General features: G+C 43.9%; 1 long non-coding RNA gene across 2 annotated transcripts in view; it reads left to right on the top strand.

Annotated features, from left to right (window-relative positions):
* Positions 1-9,657: 9,657 nt before the first annotated feature.
* The window catches only part of LOC307017216, a 37,875-nt gene continuing 31,845 nt past the window's right edge, over positions 9,658-15,687 (top strand). For both annotated transcript variants that reach the window (XR_013802074.1, XR_013802075.1), the window contains exons 1-2: positions 9,658-9,944; positions 11,492-11,668. This is a non-coding gene — a long non-coding RNA (uncharacterized lncRNA). The remainder of the gene's footprint in view (positions 9,945-11,491; positions 11,669-15,687) is intronic.

Consider the following 15,687-nt stretch of genomic DNA (forward strand, 5'->3'; position numbering starts at 1 on the left):
GACATCAGAAATCGGGAGCGTTTGAAAATGCAAAATTGGGGGGGGGGGGGGGTGCTAGTGGATCCCCGGAACATTAACATGCTTATTGTAGTTGTAAGTGCACCAACTTGCGGCCTGTAGCACCGTTCTTGATGGAGCATATGTGTGGGCTGGACCTGTATTTTACAGGAAAGGAGTGAGCAGTTGTCGATTCTTGTTCTGTTTTCTGTGAATATCTGCCTCACCCTCTCATACTTTGAGTTGCGCGCGCTACTAAAGAGACGTGTTACCATGGAAACCAAACAATGGTGTAGCTGTGTTAAAGTCCGAGTGGAAACAGTCGTGTGTAAATCTGATTTTGTCAGAAATCGGGAGAAATGCGGGAGAAATATGACCCCGGGAGGAAACCGGGAAAGGGCAATGAAATCGTGAGTTTCCCGTGAAAATCGGGAGGGTTGACAGTGTTTCTATCAACTTTTGTTTGTTAAAAAGCAGATTTACTTGAGCTTCGATCATCATTGATTTTCAAAACCTGTAGGTCTAGTGCAAACCTTAATTTGAGTTTAAAACAGCAGCAAACATAGAACTACTTATAAATTATTTCTCACAGATATACATATAAATAAGCTAATATTACACATGATTTGTGCATACTTTAACACAGCCTAATTGCCATTTACATATATTGTTATAGGTTGATATTTATATTTATATATGTACATTTCTTTATGTAATGTAACACCAGAAAAAATGAAAATTCTTTTAAATGTCTAAAACAAACTTTATGTTTTAAGATTTGTGCTCAAGATTTATAAAAAACAAAATGAAAAGTGTCTTGTCTCTGGCATGTCAATGTGTAATTATTAAATCCATAAGGGAGGTTAATTGTATCACCAAGTGAAATAGGCTTTTTTGTATTACCTTAGGTCATGACCTATGGGATGGCAGTGTAAGATCTGCAAGACTTTGTCTGCCACAAAGGGGAATCTACTCAAGCATTACAGACTACAATTACAGCATTGTAACTATTTGTAATATGTTATTTACAGTTGCCACGGAGCCCAGCTGGGCACAGCCCGAAAAAGCAACGTGGGCAACACCTCCGCTTCTCCGTCCCGCGGGCCCACCACCTACGGGAAACAGCGATGGGGTCGGGTGCGCTGCCAGAAGGGTGGCAGTGAAGGCAGAGGGTCTCGACGGACCAGACCCGGGCGACAGAAGCTGGCTTTGGGGACGTGGAACGTCACCTCTCTGGGGGGGAAGGAGTCAGAGCTTGTGTGGGAGGTGGAGCGTTACCAGTTGGATCTGGTTGGGCTCATCTCTACGCACAAGGTCGGCTCTGGAACCTTACTTCTGGATAGGGGTTGGACTCTATTTTTCTCTGGAGTTGCTCAAGGTGTGAGGCGCCGGGCGGGTGTGGGGATACTCACAAGTCCCCGGTTGGGTGCTTCGTTGTTGGAGTTTACCCCAGTGGACGAGAGGGTCGCCTCCCTACGCCTGCGGGTTATGGGGGGGAAAACTCTGACTGTTGTGTGTGCTTATGCACCCAACAGCAGTTCAGAGTATACAGCCTTCTTGGAGACACTGGAAAGAGTCCTGTATGGGGCTCCTGAAGGGGACTCTTTAATCTTGCTGGCAGACTTCAACGCACATGTAGGCAATGATGGAGACACTTGGAGGGGAGTGATTGGGAGGAACGGCCCCCCTGATCTGAATCGGAGTGGTGGTTTGTTACTGGACTTCTGTGCTTGTTACGTCCCCAGCTCGCTTAGGGTAAAAGGGAAGCAACACGAAACCAGGTGTTCTTGGTAAGAGGTTGATTTTAATAATAAACTCAAAATAAAGATGATATAACCAGAAATACAGGCTCTTAAGGCTAAAATAGTGAGCCGTCTCACACAAGTTCGACGCCGTCACCAATCACAGAATACACATAAAACACACTAAAGCACACACCCTACTAACCACTGTAGCAGAACTAGCACAGAGCGTAAGGAGACCACCGAGAGATGTCTGACACAGATTCAGACCTCTCCTGTCTAACTGAGATGCACAAACTCTTGTAAGAGTCCCCGGAAGGTGTGGGCAGGGATTGGTGAGTCGGGCCCGACCTGCTCCAATCCAGATCTTTGGTCACGCCTACCGGAGGAGGGACAGGAAACTGGCATCCAATGCCGTCCAGGCAACGGCACATCTCATATACATAATAACATACACAGCTGAAAACAATCCCAGACAGGTTAACGAGCAGACAGCAGCAGCCGTGACACCCCCCCCCCCCTTAAGACACAAACTCACGGTTTTGTTAACCATGCCTACTACTAAACCTACCTAATAATTTTGAAGGACTCTAAAAGACTCGAAGGAAATCCCTACACACAATACACATAACGACCAGGGTCGTAACACCCCCCCAACTAAAAATCAAAAACTTGACCTCTCAAGGACTAACGGACTATAACGGACTAACAAACTCATAAGGACTCTGAAGGACTAACAAACTCATAAGGACTAACAAGGACTCGGAAGTACTAACGGACTCTGAAGGACTAACAGACTCAAAAGGACTCATAAGGACTTGGAAGGACTAAAGGACCCTGAAGGACTAACAGACTCATGAGGACTCTGAAGGACTAACAGACTCTAAGGGACTCTGAAGGACTAACGGACTCATAAGGACTCTAAGGATTCGGAAGGACTAACGGACTCTGAAGGACTAACGGACTCATAAGGACTCAAAATGTGCCTGACTGCGGCTGCTCTTCGCGTTTCAGCGATGACGTGCCCAGGTTCGCGACAGTAAAACACTCTACACCACAATACGATCCGCGAAACATTTCTTAAATTCTTCTAACAGAAGCAATTCTCGCAGAGAAGCAAAATCATTCGCTTTACATGTTGTGACCCATTTATCGGACATGCTTCCCTTTTCCCTGCCGAACTCCACATATGTTTGTCAGTCTCACGGAATACCGGAACCAAAGAAATATTTCTGCTAATATCAAAGCCAACAGAATTCAAGTTAGTGGGACTGGGTGTCATACCTGCGGGTGGGGCTGGTGCTAACCAGTCTGTGCATCCAGCTCCAGCTTCCTTATTTCCAGCTCAAACTGTAGCTGTGCCTGCCCGGCCCGCTCCTTAGCCTCTATCTCAAGACGTGCTATGCAGACTTTAATCCTCACCACATCTGGAGAGCCATCACTTGCCGTGGATAGTGCATCGAATCGAGGAAGTGTACCCGGCGTCTCCCACTGTGCACCTTCCTCATCCTGCCCTCCCGACGCGCCATTAGCCAGGGATTCCCCGTCAAGCTCCTGTGTGAACCCTATATGGGCCATGGTACCGTCAGACACAGCCAGCTTTGATTCGCCGGACAACTTAAGGACACCCCGTTCCACCAACTGATCTATGACCTGAGCCTTAAGCTCATCTTTTACCACATTTTTCTTTACCGTGAGACTAAAATGATCTGCGATCTGAAATAAATGGTCTTTTCGACACTTGTCTATTCCTTCAATCGAAGGACATAATTCAACTGACTCACAGCCAAATAACGCCATAACCCTAAGCTTACAAATGTACCATCTGATTCGAATGTATCAAATTACCAACCTGATTAGAAATGACGAGCCCCCAAATATGTTACGTCCCCAGCTCGCTTAGGGTAAAAGGGAAGCAACACGAAACCAGGTGTTCTTGGTAAGAGGTTGAATTTAATAATAAACTCAAAATAAAGATGATATAACCAAAAATACAGGCTCTTAAGGCTAAAATAGTGAGGCGTCTCGCACAAGTTCGACGCCGTCACCAATCACGGAATACACATAAAACACACTAAAGCACACATCCTACTAACCACTGTAGCAGAACTAGCACAGAGCGTAAGGAGAGCACCGAGAGACGTCTGACACAGATTCAGACCTCTCCTGTCTAACTGAGATGCACAAACTCTTGTAAAAGTCCCCGGAAGGTGTGGGCATGGATTGGTGAGTCGGGCCCGACCTGCTCCAATCCAGATCTTCGGTCACGCCTACCGGAGGAGGGACAGGAAACTGCTAGTCATGGATTGGCCATAACAAACACCATGTTCAAACATAAGGATGCTCATAAGTGTACGTGGTACCAGAGCACCCTAGGCAGAAGGTCCATGATCGATTTCGTTATCGTATCATCGGACCTGAGGCCGTATGTTTTTGGACACTCGAGTAAAGAGAGGGGCGGAGTTGTCAACTGATCACCATCTGGTGGTGAGTTGGGTCGAGTGGCGGGGGAAGCCTCTGGATAGACCTGGTAAGCCCAAACGTGTAGTTCGGGTGAACTGGGAACATCTGGAGGAGGCCCAAGTTCAGGAGGCCTTCAACTCACACCTCCGGCGGAGCTTTTCGGGCATTCCTGTGGAGGTTGGGGACTTTGAACCAGAGTGGTCGGTGTTCAAAGCCTCTATTGCCGAAGCCGCGGCGGGGAGCTGTGGTCTCAAGGTCTGAGGTGCCTCAACGGGCGGTAACCCTCGAACCTCCTGGTGGACATCGGTGGTCAGGGAAGCCGTCCGACTGAAGAAGGAGGCCTTCAGGGATTTGTTATCCGGGGGGGACTCCCGAGGCAGTTGCAAGGTACCGACAGGCCCGAAGGGCAGCAGCCTCAGCCATGGCCGAGGCAAAGCAGCGGCTGTGGGAGAAGTTCAGAGAAGACATGGAAAAGGACTTTCGGGCGGCACCAAAATTGTTCTGGAAAACTGTCCGACACCTCAGGAGGGGGAAGCAGGGAACCATCCAAGCTGTGTACAGTAAGGATTTGACGTTGTTGACCTCAACTGATGGAGTGTTAGGGCGTTGGAAGGAACACTTTGAGGAACTCCTGAACCCGACAACTCCGCCCTCTATGTTAGAGGCAGAGCTGGAGTATGACGGGGGATCGACACCAATCTCCCGGGGGGAGGTTACTGAGCTTGTCAAACAACTTCACAGTGGCAAAACCCCGGGGGTGGATGAGATCCGCACAGAAATGCTGAAGGCTCTGGGTGTTGAGGGACTGTCATGGTTGACACGTCTCATCAACGTTGCGTGGAAGTCGGAAACAGTACAGAAGGAGTGGCAGACCGGGGTGGTGGTTCCCCTTTTTAAAAAGGTGGATCAGAGGGTGTGTGCCAATTACAGAGGCTTCACACTACTCAGCCTCCCCGGGAAAGTTTACTCTAAGGTACTCAAAATGAGGGTCAGGCCGATTGTCGAACCTCAGATTGAGGAGGAACAATGCGGATTCCGTCCTGGTCGTGGAACGACGGATCAGCTTTTTACTCTCGCAAGGATCCTGGAGGGGGCCTTGGAGTACGCTTATCCAGTCTACATGTGTTTTGTAGACTTGGAGAAGGCGTATGACCGGGTTCCCAGGGAGTTACTGTGGGAGGTGCTGCAGGAGTATGGGGTGAGGGGGTCTCTACTCAGGGCCATCCAATCTCTTTACTCCCAAAGCGAGAGCTGTGTCCGGGTCCTCGGCAGTAAGTCGGACCCATTTCCGGTGAGGGTTGGCCTCTGCCAAGGCTGCGCTTTGTCACCAATCCTGTTTGTAATATACATGGATCGGATTTCGAGGCGTAGTCGTGGGTCTGATGTTCGGTGGACTAAGGATTGCACCACTGCTTTTTGCAGATGGTGTGGTTCTGATGGCTTCATCGGTCTGCGACCTTCAGCACTCACTGGATCGGTTCGCAACCGAGTGTGAAGCGGCTGGGATGAGGATCAGCACCTCCAAATCTGAGGCCATGGTTCTCAGCAGGAAACCGATGGACTGTCCACTCCAAGTAGGGAATGAGTCCTTACCCCAAGTGAGGGAGTTCAAGTATCTCGGGGTCTTGTTCTCGAGTGAGGGAACAATGGAGCGTGAGATGGGTCGGAGAATCGGAGCAGCGGGAGCGGTACTGCAGTCGCTTTACCGCACCGTTGTGAAGAGAAGAGAGCTGAGCCAGAAGGCAAAACTCTCGGTCTGCCGGGCCATTTTTGTTCCTACCCTCACCTATGGTCATGAAGGATGGGTCATGACCGAAAGAACGAGATCGCGGGTACAAGCGGCCGAGATGGGTTTTCTCCGCAGGGTGGCTGGTGTCTCCCTTCGGGATAAGGTGAGAAGTTCGGTCATCTGGGAGGGACTCGGAGTTGAACCGCTTTGTCCTTTGCGTCGAAAGGAGCCAGTTGAGGTGGTTCGGGCAGCTAGTTAGGATGCCACCTGGGCGCCTCCCTAGAGAGGTGTTCCAGGCACGTCCAGCTGGGAAGAGACCAAGGGGTAGACCTAGGACCAGGTGGAGGGATTATATATCTTCGCTGGCCTGGGAGCGCCTTGGGATCCCCCAGTCAGAGCTGGTTGATGTGGCGAGGGAAAAGAAAGTTTGGGGCTCTCTGCTGGAACTGCTACCTCCGCGACCCGACCACGGATAAGCGGGAGAAGATGGATGGATGGATGGATGGGGTTGCTTTTAACACTGAATGATTATTGAAAAGATATGTCCGGTGTACTTAAACTTGTAAGATTGTATGCCAACAGCTTAACTGACATTGGTCATTTACCGATGGATTTCTGTTTTGTTTGTTTTTAAATCGAACTCTTATAGTATAAGTAATTTATGGTTGCATGAGCAATAAAATAAGGTAATGTTTATTTATTTATATTTATAACAGACTGAGAGACTCGCAGATAAGGCAACATTTTCTGTAATAAAGCACTGGGTGACAGGACGTGTTTCATTCAAATTAAACCATGTTTCTTTTTTATTTCAGACTCCAAGCAATCCCAACATCAACATCACAAGAGATGATGTAATTCGCTGTCTGATGGTTTACCTTGGGGAACATACTGATCAGCTCTTAAAAGAGTATGATGTAAGTGTATTTCCCTCATCTCTCTCTCTGTCTTCTCTCCTGGTATGTCTTGGCAAGGTCTAATCATAAAATAAAATGATAAATATTTTTCCCAGAAATGATTGGCAAGCTACTGAGTTTCTTAGTTTTGTTGAGTCATGTTAGCAATCATCACTTCTGTGTAAGTTTGAAATATAATGTTCTTGTATATGTCTATTATTTTTTTAAATACACGTTTACGTGGTCCTAAAGGTTTCTTCCTAAGAGCTATTAAAATAGCAGCTGAAAGACGCTTTAAATAAGAGAACAAGCAGGATTGATCCAGTTGCTGTAATTGACTTCAATCTTCAGAAATGGTCTTACAGGGAATGATCAAGATTGGTTGACCGGTGACAAGCTTTTGCTAGTAAATGTAAAATAAGATATTCATCAATACACAGGTGTTATTTATACATTAAAATACCTATGGATTTATTTCAATTTCAAAACATTTGACTCAATTCAGACCATCATTTATGTTGTAATTAAATTGTTGTTTGTTGTTGGTGAAATAATCACCTAATTCTTAACTTAGCTGGGATACAAATATGCTATTGCAAAATGCCTTATGTTCTATTTTTCTAAAACACTGATGTGGTTAGGGAGCATTCATTTCAAGTTTTCTTATCCAGTAAGTTGTAAGAAATTTGGTAAATTATTATATATTAATTATGATCACCTTCTCCTTTGGCGGAACATTCTGACATATACAATGTTTTTGCAATTTCAGGATGCAGATGAAGACAGCGCGTCACAGGACCTTGCTGTTCAAGGGATGGCGATCTACAGCATCAAGATAAATGCTTCAGAGGCTTCCCATGACATCGGCATTGTTGGAGAGGGCATCAGAGTGCTGACTTCTCACGGGACCATTCCAAAGGCTTGCTGCATGCTCATTGGGATCGCATATGCAGTCAATCTTGCCTATCCCAAGCAGCTAAAGTACACGTTCGAAGCCTTCCAGAAACTCTTTCTCGAACTGGACTGTTCAAAGCTGTCCCCAAAGTTGAACAGCCTGAACAATAAGCTTCTTGCTTGAGAAAAATGGCACATGGTTACCTTCGGCGTTTTGTTAAATGTTTGAGTCGTTTGTTCCTGTTTATTTAAGGACGCCCTTTTGAAGGATACTACATGGGTTTGTCTATGGCCTTAGTGGGCTCCTGGAAAACTGAGTTAAAACAGTGTTAAAGGTGGTTGTTAAAAAAAGATTAATTAACCATACTTGTTTAAAGAGAATGGCATCGTGTTTTCAAATCGGTATTTGCACAGGCAACATTTCTTGTACCTTTTTAGTGCCACTGTAAATCAGGATGTGAATACGAGATGTTTTCAATGTAGACTTTTAATATGCATAGTAATATTTAAATTCTTATTTTTTTGATGATTTTTCAATTAGACCAATTTTTGCAAAAAGTGAATAAGTAATATATGAAAAGAACAAGCCCTTTTTAAACAGCAGATTAGTAAACAGGTGGAATGAATAACAAACAACGGCTGCATTCCATTTAGGTGAGCCAGTTTCATCGCTCTACCTTTTGTCTAGTTCTATTTCGTATATGGCTTTGCCCTCTAAGGCTATCGCTATTGGGTAATCCCCCTGCGCACCCGCGCAGCACTGAAACACTTGTAGTCCACGCCCACCCGCAAGGTGGGTCCCACCCTCTGGCTCCCTTCCGGTATAAATAGGAAGGAGGCCCGACAATCTGCTCCCTCTTTTCTTCATCAAACCACGTTACTGAAACACAGAGACACTAAAAGTCATTTACAGAGTCAACCATGAGTAACAACTGTGTACGAGATTGTCCCTCATGTGGCTCAGGATACATCATGAGCTACGACCAGCACACAATGTGCGAATGCTGCCTGGGGCCAGAGCACGCGTACGCGGCTCTCAGCCAGCAGGTCGCATGTTCACACTGTGCCCGTCTCCCCTCGGCCGACAGGAAGCGAAGAGCGGACACTCTCGCTGCTGCGAGCAAGGAGGACGATTGGCCCGTCCAGGCTTTTCGAGCACATGGATGGCAGCATGTCCCTGGAGCCGAGGTTCCACGGTTCAACGTGCGGTTCTCCCCTCCTCCGTTGCTGTCTCCCAGGCGAGGATCACTGCGTGGATGACGCAGATTCAGCGCCACCTTTGGCTGCAGCAGGCGTCTGTTACAGAGACGGCCAGGAAGGTACTACTGGACGCTCCGATCAGCCCCAACGGGCTGTTCGGACCCCAGTTCCATGCCATGGTGGAGTCCATGAAGGCGGCTGTGGAACAGGCGGACGACATCCTCCAGTACGTTAGCTGGCTCCAGCCTGCTGGGCGGTCACAGCGGCACCAACGCCCGCAGCAGCCGCAGCAGCCGCAGCGTTCAACCCGGCCACAGCGGCAGACGGAGAGATGCCCACAGCAACCGCAGCGTCAGACTCGCCCGTCGGTGGTGGCAGGGGCTCCGCCCCGCATCTCCGCCCCCCCGCCAGCGGTGGGTCAACGGGGAGTGAGGCACTCCCGCTCTTCGTCTGCTCTGCGAGAGCCTCCGAGGAAACAGAGCCGTTTTTGACGTGTTGCGGGGGATTGTGAGGAAAATAAAAAAAACTCATTTTCCAACCTTTTGTCTGAGTCATCAGTATCAAATGTGTCTCACATATCCCCCACTCTGTGTAAGCCGGCTGCCTATAACCGGTCAATAGCCAGCAGGGCTCGTTACAAAAGCCTGCAGTTTTTAAACTGCAGAGTTCAGTAACTAAGCCAGCTGCCACCAATCCGATGATTAGTCGACAGCTCGCTGCAGAAGCCTGCTGGTTTTAACCATAGACTGTATATAAATGGAGGTAGGGTCCATGACGTCACCCATAGGATTCTTCAGAGTTGCCGAGAAGCCCTTAGTAGGCGGAGTCGGCCACTAACGGCTCGACAGTGACGTCAGAGTTCAACTCCCGCCTACTCCAGCCTGCTCCAAATAAGGGCAAAGAGGCGGAGCCGAGGCGGGACCTGCTGCCACCGAGCTGAAAGTTCCAGAGCTAGCTGAAGCTACCAAGCTAAGCTAACATACTCCCCATCTGCACACTGCCGTGGCATTTTACGTTTCTAAGGTAAGCGGACATGAAACTATTCATCAAAACTATAAATAATAATCTAAGTTATTAAGTTTTTAGCATAATACTTCAGAATCTTAAAATCCCTTAACGTTTGTATGCAATTGTGCTAAATTCAACACTGGAATCAAGCAAATATTGATATGTTTGCATGACATAAGTTATTTATACGTTTAATACATTTAAGTCAAGCTAAGGTACATGTGGTGGTAGCTAGTTAGTGCTCTTACCAGTGAGGCCTCCTCCAAACAGCATAATAACCAGAATGTATCATTAAAACTAAGTACCAGTTCTAGATCCTTGACTTTAGACAAACAATTCAAAAGACAACATGTATTTAAAGACCAATCTTTATTTGAATGTGCCTCTTAACCTGATACATTCGTTATAAAGTAATAGTATTGACAATCTAAAAAAACTGAGCAACTCAACAGTCAACTTTATGTTTCTTATTGTCTAAAGCAGGGGTGGGGAAACTTTTTCCTCTCAAGGGCCATTTCAATTTTTTCAACATCCTCCGAGGGCCATACAAATTATTGACCTCTGCTTAAAAGTACTACCATCACAGCCCATTCATTTCGCCTTTATTTCATGCTGTGCAAAGAAAAAGCAACATCTTAATCCACAAGATGTGTGCAAGTGTATTTAGTTTCCTATCCATGTGAACATGGGAAGATTTTTTTTTAAATGTTGAAGTTAAAAGCATCTATCTAGTGCACTTTGAGAGCAACATTAAGAGATCTATGGATACATCTCTCAACACCCATATCATATGAGACAGCTGTAAGCAGATTTTCTTTTTCTTTATGGATATTTTATAAATCACTCCCCTTTCAAACTGTATTCTTGTTTATTAATAACAACTTTTTTTTACTGTCATATAGTATTTTATACCCGTTTACTTTATTCTCTTATTTTTTTATAACTATAATGATCATATAAAGATGTGCCTTTACCTCACTGGTTGGAGAAAAAGCTTCTTATATTCGTTAGCATAGCTAGCTAACCAGATGCTAATAACAACAAAGTTATTGACTGTCATTTCATTTCATTTCAAACCTTTATTTAGACAGATTGGTCCCTTGAGATCATCGATCTCATTTACAAGGGAGACCTGCATACTGTATGATCAGTATAACAGATGAACAGATCGCCACTGGGCTTACAACTAAGACACAGCCACGCAAAAACTGCGGCATGTCTACGGCTCCTTATGGGTACTGCTTGGAAGTGCTGGAGCGACATTCTGGTGCTCTCCGTCAGAACTGCACCCCTGTCAGACGAGCCATGTACCACGTGATGACACGTAAGGCTCGTGTTGTGTTCAAGGACCCTGACCTTGGCCAGGAAAAACAGGCACTCGCTTTGTTTAATTTGTTTGCGGTCTAGATTTCTTAAAAAAAATTCTTTTTTGCGTGTGTTTATAAATTACCTCGAGGGCCGAACCAAATGGTCTTGCGGGCCGTATACGGCCCGGGGGCCGGAGGTTCCCCACCCCTGGTCTAAAGCATTTGTTATTTTCATTTTCCCGCTCTCATATTCAGTGTGGACGGATTGAGACAGCGTGGTGTCCAGAAAGCTGCAGAGACTTCAGGGAGAAACCTCCGTGTGATGGACGTCCTGTCTGTTGGTTTGGAGAGGACTGAGGGTCTTTCCTCTGTGAGGAGGTCCAGGCCTGATGGAGGAGCCCATGCTGGGCAAAGCTGATACCAACTGCACAGGTGTAGTCTGTCACTTTATTTGACTAAATGTGTTTACTTATACATTTAATAGGTTTACAGCTTCTGTCCATATGTGCGTTTAATTTAAAACATTTGATTAACTTTTGGTTCACATTTCAATAAATTGTATTTGTATTCGCACTCCTTTTGTCCATTATTCTTACTGAAAATGTTAGATTACATATTCACATCTGACTGAAGATTGGCCCTATTTATTTGTGACGTTGCAAATTCTGCGGTAGAAGGCACAAGTGATGTGAAGCTCATAAAGCGAGGCAAATAGAAATAATCAGCTGATGGAGTGTAGATGTGGAAATAGGTGCATTCGATCAGCTGACTGTTTTTACAATAAAAGTAGTTTCTTAGTGTACTGGTCTTAAAATCTCATAACATCAGCTTTTAATGTTCCTCTTGGATGTTCTTCTTGACCCTCAGAGAAGGAGAACATGTCGTGTCTTTCAGGCATGTCCTTTCCTAACAAAAATTACAGGAAACATAAAACATATTATTGCAGAACAAGTGTGTTATTTATGAAAGCGGTGTGTTTGTGTGTTTAGGGGCTGTAGATATAATTATTTTGTAATTGTAATGTTTTTTTTTTATTTCAACCGTGAGCTACAAAGACAATCAGATTATGAATGAAAAGTATGAAGTTCATCAACATCGAAATATATGTTATCAAAATAATATTTGACTGTTATCAAAACGTAGTGCAACTGTAGAAGCTTGCTCTGTTGTCTCACTGAAAGAATAACTTTTACCACGTTTTTTACAGACAATATTGAGAGATAAATAGTAGCAGTTCTCACTATGTGTTAAATATCTTTGCCTTCAATACATTAAATTAGATAGCTGACAAAATCACATTGCTTGTTAACATCTAAATGTAACTTTTTGCATGGAAAAAACCCTCAACTTCACTGATGTGTAGGTGATCTAGTATTGTTTAATGGAATGTATATCAGTGTATTAAAGTCAATACTTCATTTATTTAAACCAATATATTTCTTGATTCTTTGTACAGTATGAAAAAAAAGAGTCTTTGTACCTGAGCTGAAGTTCACTGCTGTGAGGAGTCCAGTTCTGTCTCTCACTCTCTGGTCCAGCCTGTCTGCATCACCTGGACACCTTAAACAAACAGATATATATGTAAAGTACCATGTGTACAAACAATATAACTGATTGTCTTCTGTTGTGGCCGGCTCACATGTCCCTCCACATAAACGTGCTGAATTGCTCTCCGTACGGAGAGTAATTCAGCATTTTGCCTTGTTGCTGCAGAATCAACATGTGTTGATTCGCACAGACAACAGAGCCGCGGCAGCCTTCATCAATCGCCAGGGCGGATTACGCTCAGCGCAGCTTCTGAACACAGCTAGGTGGCTGTTGATCTGGGCGCGCGCACACTTGCTCTACATCAGAGCAATGTATGTTCCCGGCGAATTGAACAGAGGGGCAGACCTCATGTCCAGAGGAGGTCCTCGCCAGGGGGACGGGCGCTTTCTGGTTTCCATGCCTACAGCGTACGCTGTCAGGCAGACCGTGGGAAATTCCGTGTCGCGGGGACGCTCTCTCGCAGGTGGAGGGTGCGATCAGCCAACCCAGTCTCATGGCATTTCGTGTTCACCAACACGATTTTCCCCTTTTTTTCGTGTTGCACAGCACGATTTTAAAAGCAATGTATTTCTATTGGTAGTCTCACGGCATTACGTGTTATAGGAAGACTGGAAGCTGTGTGGTTCATAAAAGCATGTTCTTACTCAATATCAAGCCACAATTATTGCTTTTATTTTAAATCGTATAATTTCGGACTTTTGTTGCCGTCTGTGAGGAAAATAAATGGGGCTGAGAGCCTCAGGATACTGAAATCTGTATATTTGTAAAACTTTTTTTCCTTCTAAGTTGTTATTCTTTTCAAAATAACACACTGTTATTTACTCACCAATAACACACAATTATCCTTGTTTTTATTTATTTGTTTAATTCCATAATCTCTGGCTTTTTTGGCGTCCGTCAGGAACTGAATTTCAAAATAAAAATAACCAGAAACAGACGTAGGCATTTCGAGCGATTACCCAAGATCCTCAGCTATGGTTTAAGCTCGCCGATAGGATGTTTTAGCCGCAATGCATGCTGGGATTTGGTGTTTATATGATATGAAATCCGGAAAACATTTTAAAAGAATAAAATAATACTTAATTCCGTGTGTTCTTGCTTTTCTCTTTGAAAGTCATCACATAACGGCATTGTAATACACGGTTCGGCTGCATTAAATATTACAGATCTGCCGTAGTTCTTTATTTATAGAGCCCTGATGAGAAGACCTTTGGAAAAACTGGAAGAAATGCCGCGGAAACTGAAGACTTGACGTGGATCATATATATATCAACAATTAAACAACATCTTCAATTTTTCTTCACACAATTCGTCTCCTTGCAGTATCAACACTAATTCGGCTGACTTTTGCATTTGATCCAATTGGTAGATAGGTTATATTTACACCATAACGGTGCACAGCTGATATAAAAGGACTTGTAGTTTTTAAAGATATTACTGATTTTCTTTGAATATAAGAATGTAAATACTGAGTCTGAAATAGTATAGCAATATGTTGTAAAATTATGTGAAAGCATGAATAAAACTACACATCTTCAGATGTTGTACATACATAAGTGTCCTACACTAATAATAAAAAGTTATTATGGCTGTGTGCACCGCCTAGTGGTTAAAGCATGTTATTGAATTATTGTTTTTATGTGTTATATTTGATTAAAAAAATATTAAGAGTACATACTTTCATAGGGGGAAAGTAGAAGGTCTGTGATAGAAATATAGAAAATAAAAAATCAAGAAGATACTGTAAGTAATCTCTACAATAAAACAGTTTAGTGCTGGATGTACAAAGATATTAATATGAGGATGTGCAAAACAGAAAAACAAATTAACCTTTATTCAAACATTAAATAATACTTTAGATTAAGGTCTTCTTTTAAATAAGAAAAAAGCTTTGGGGGTATCTACAGATAAATATTTATCCTGATAAAGTACTTAACGTCTAATATATTGCTTTCCTGCAATGTTGACTATGTTGAAGCACTTATTTTAACTGATATCATACATATGAATTATACTCTTATGTATGTAGATAGTATAAGAAATGTGCAGAATATGACAGTTTAATGGTGGTGGTATCATGGTGGTACACACATATTGATAGATGTCTTGTAATGCGCTGTTGAGGAACCTGTGACCCAAGTTTTTCATTCATTGCATACACAGTTGTGTATTATGATATGTCAATAAACCTTTGAAAATCTTGAAATCTTGAAAGGGATGTGCAAAATAGCCATTATACAGTCTTTAATTAACTATTAGTAGAGAATAACGAGTAATGAATATACTTTATTACTCGTTTCCATTCATGTCAATTGCAGATAAATGTTTAGTCTTCTCAAGCACCAACTATCAAATATCTCTCCTGATTGTTGGCACTTGACAATCACCTTCCCTGAATTTTACTCAGGTGTAACTAAAGTCTGCTTTAAGGGTTGTTTATATTTCACATCATTAATCAGAATCTGCAAAGTAACTCAAATAAATGTAGTGGAGTAAAAATACCAGGTTAACCTCTGAATTGTAGTGGAGTAGAATTACAAAGTAACAATGAGCTGTCATGTGGGTATATATTAATGCTGCGCATTATGGACACAAGCGATTTTCACCCATTTATTAATTATATGTTTTACATTTGATAACACCAATGTGTTTAATACTGGCAACTTCTAATTGTGGGAAAAACGAAAACGTTCAGTAGAGACGTCCCATAGCATGTGTAGTCCTGGGGGGGCGCTCGATTCCAGTTTTGGATAGTCTGGCGTGGTTTCGTTCCATTTCCAACAACTTTTTGACGCTCGGCGTAACCTTGGCGCACTGCCATTCCAACATCCAATCCCAGAGCTTGAAGAATAATCACGGGGACTGTAGTCCTAAACGATAGCTGGGGATTATGGGTAGTGTAG

Source organism: Notothenia rossii (genome assembly GCF_949606895.1).
Source record: "Notothenia rossii genome assembly, chromosome: 8".
NCBI classification, from domain to species: Eukaryota; Metazoa; Chordata; class Actinopteri; order Perciformes; family Nototheniidae; genus Notothenia; species Notothenia rossii.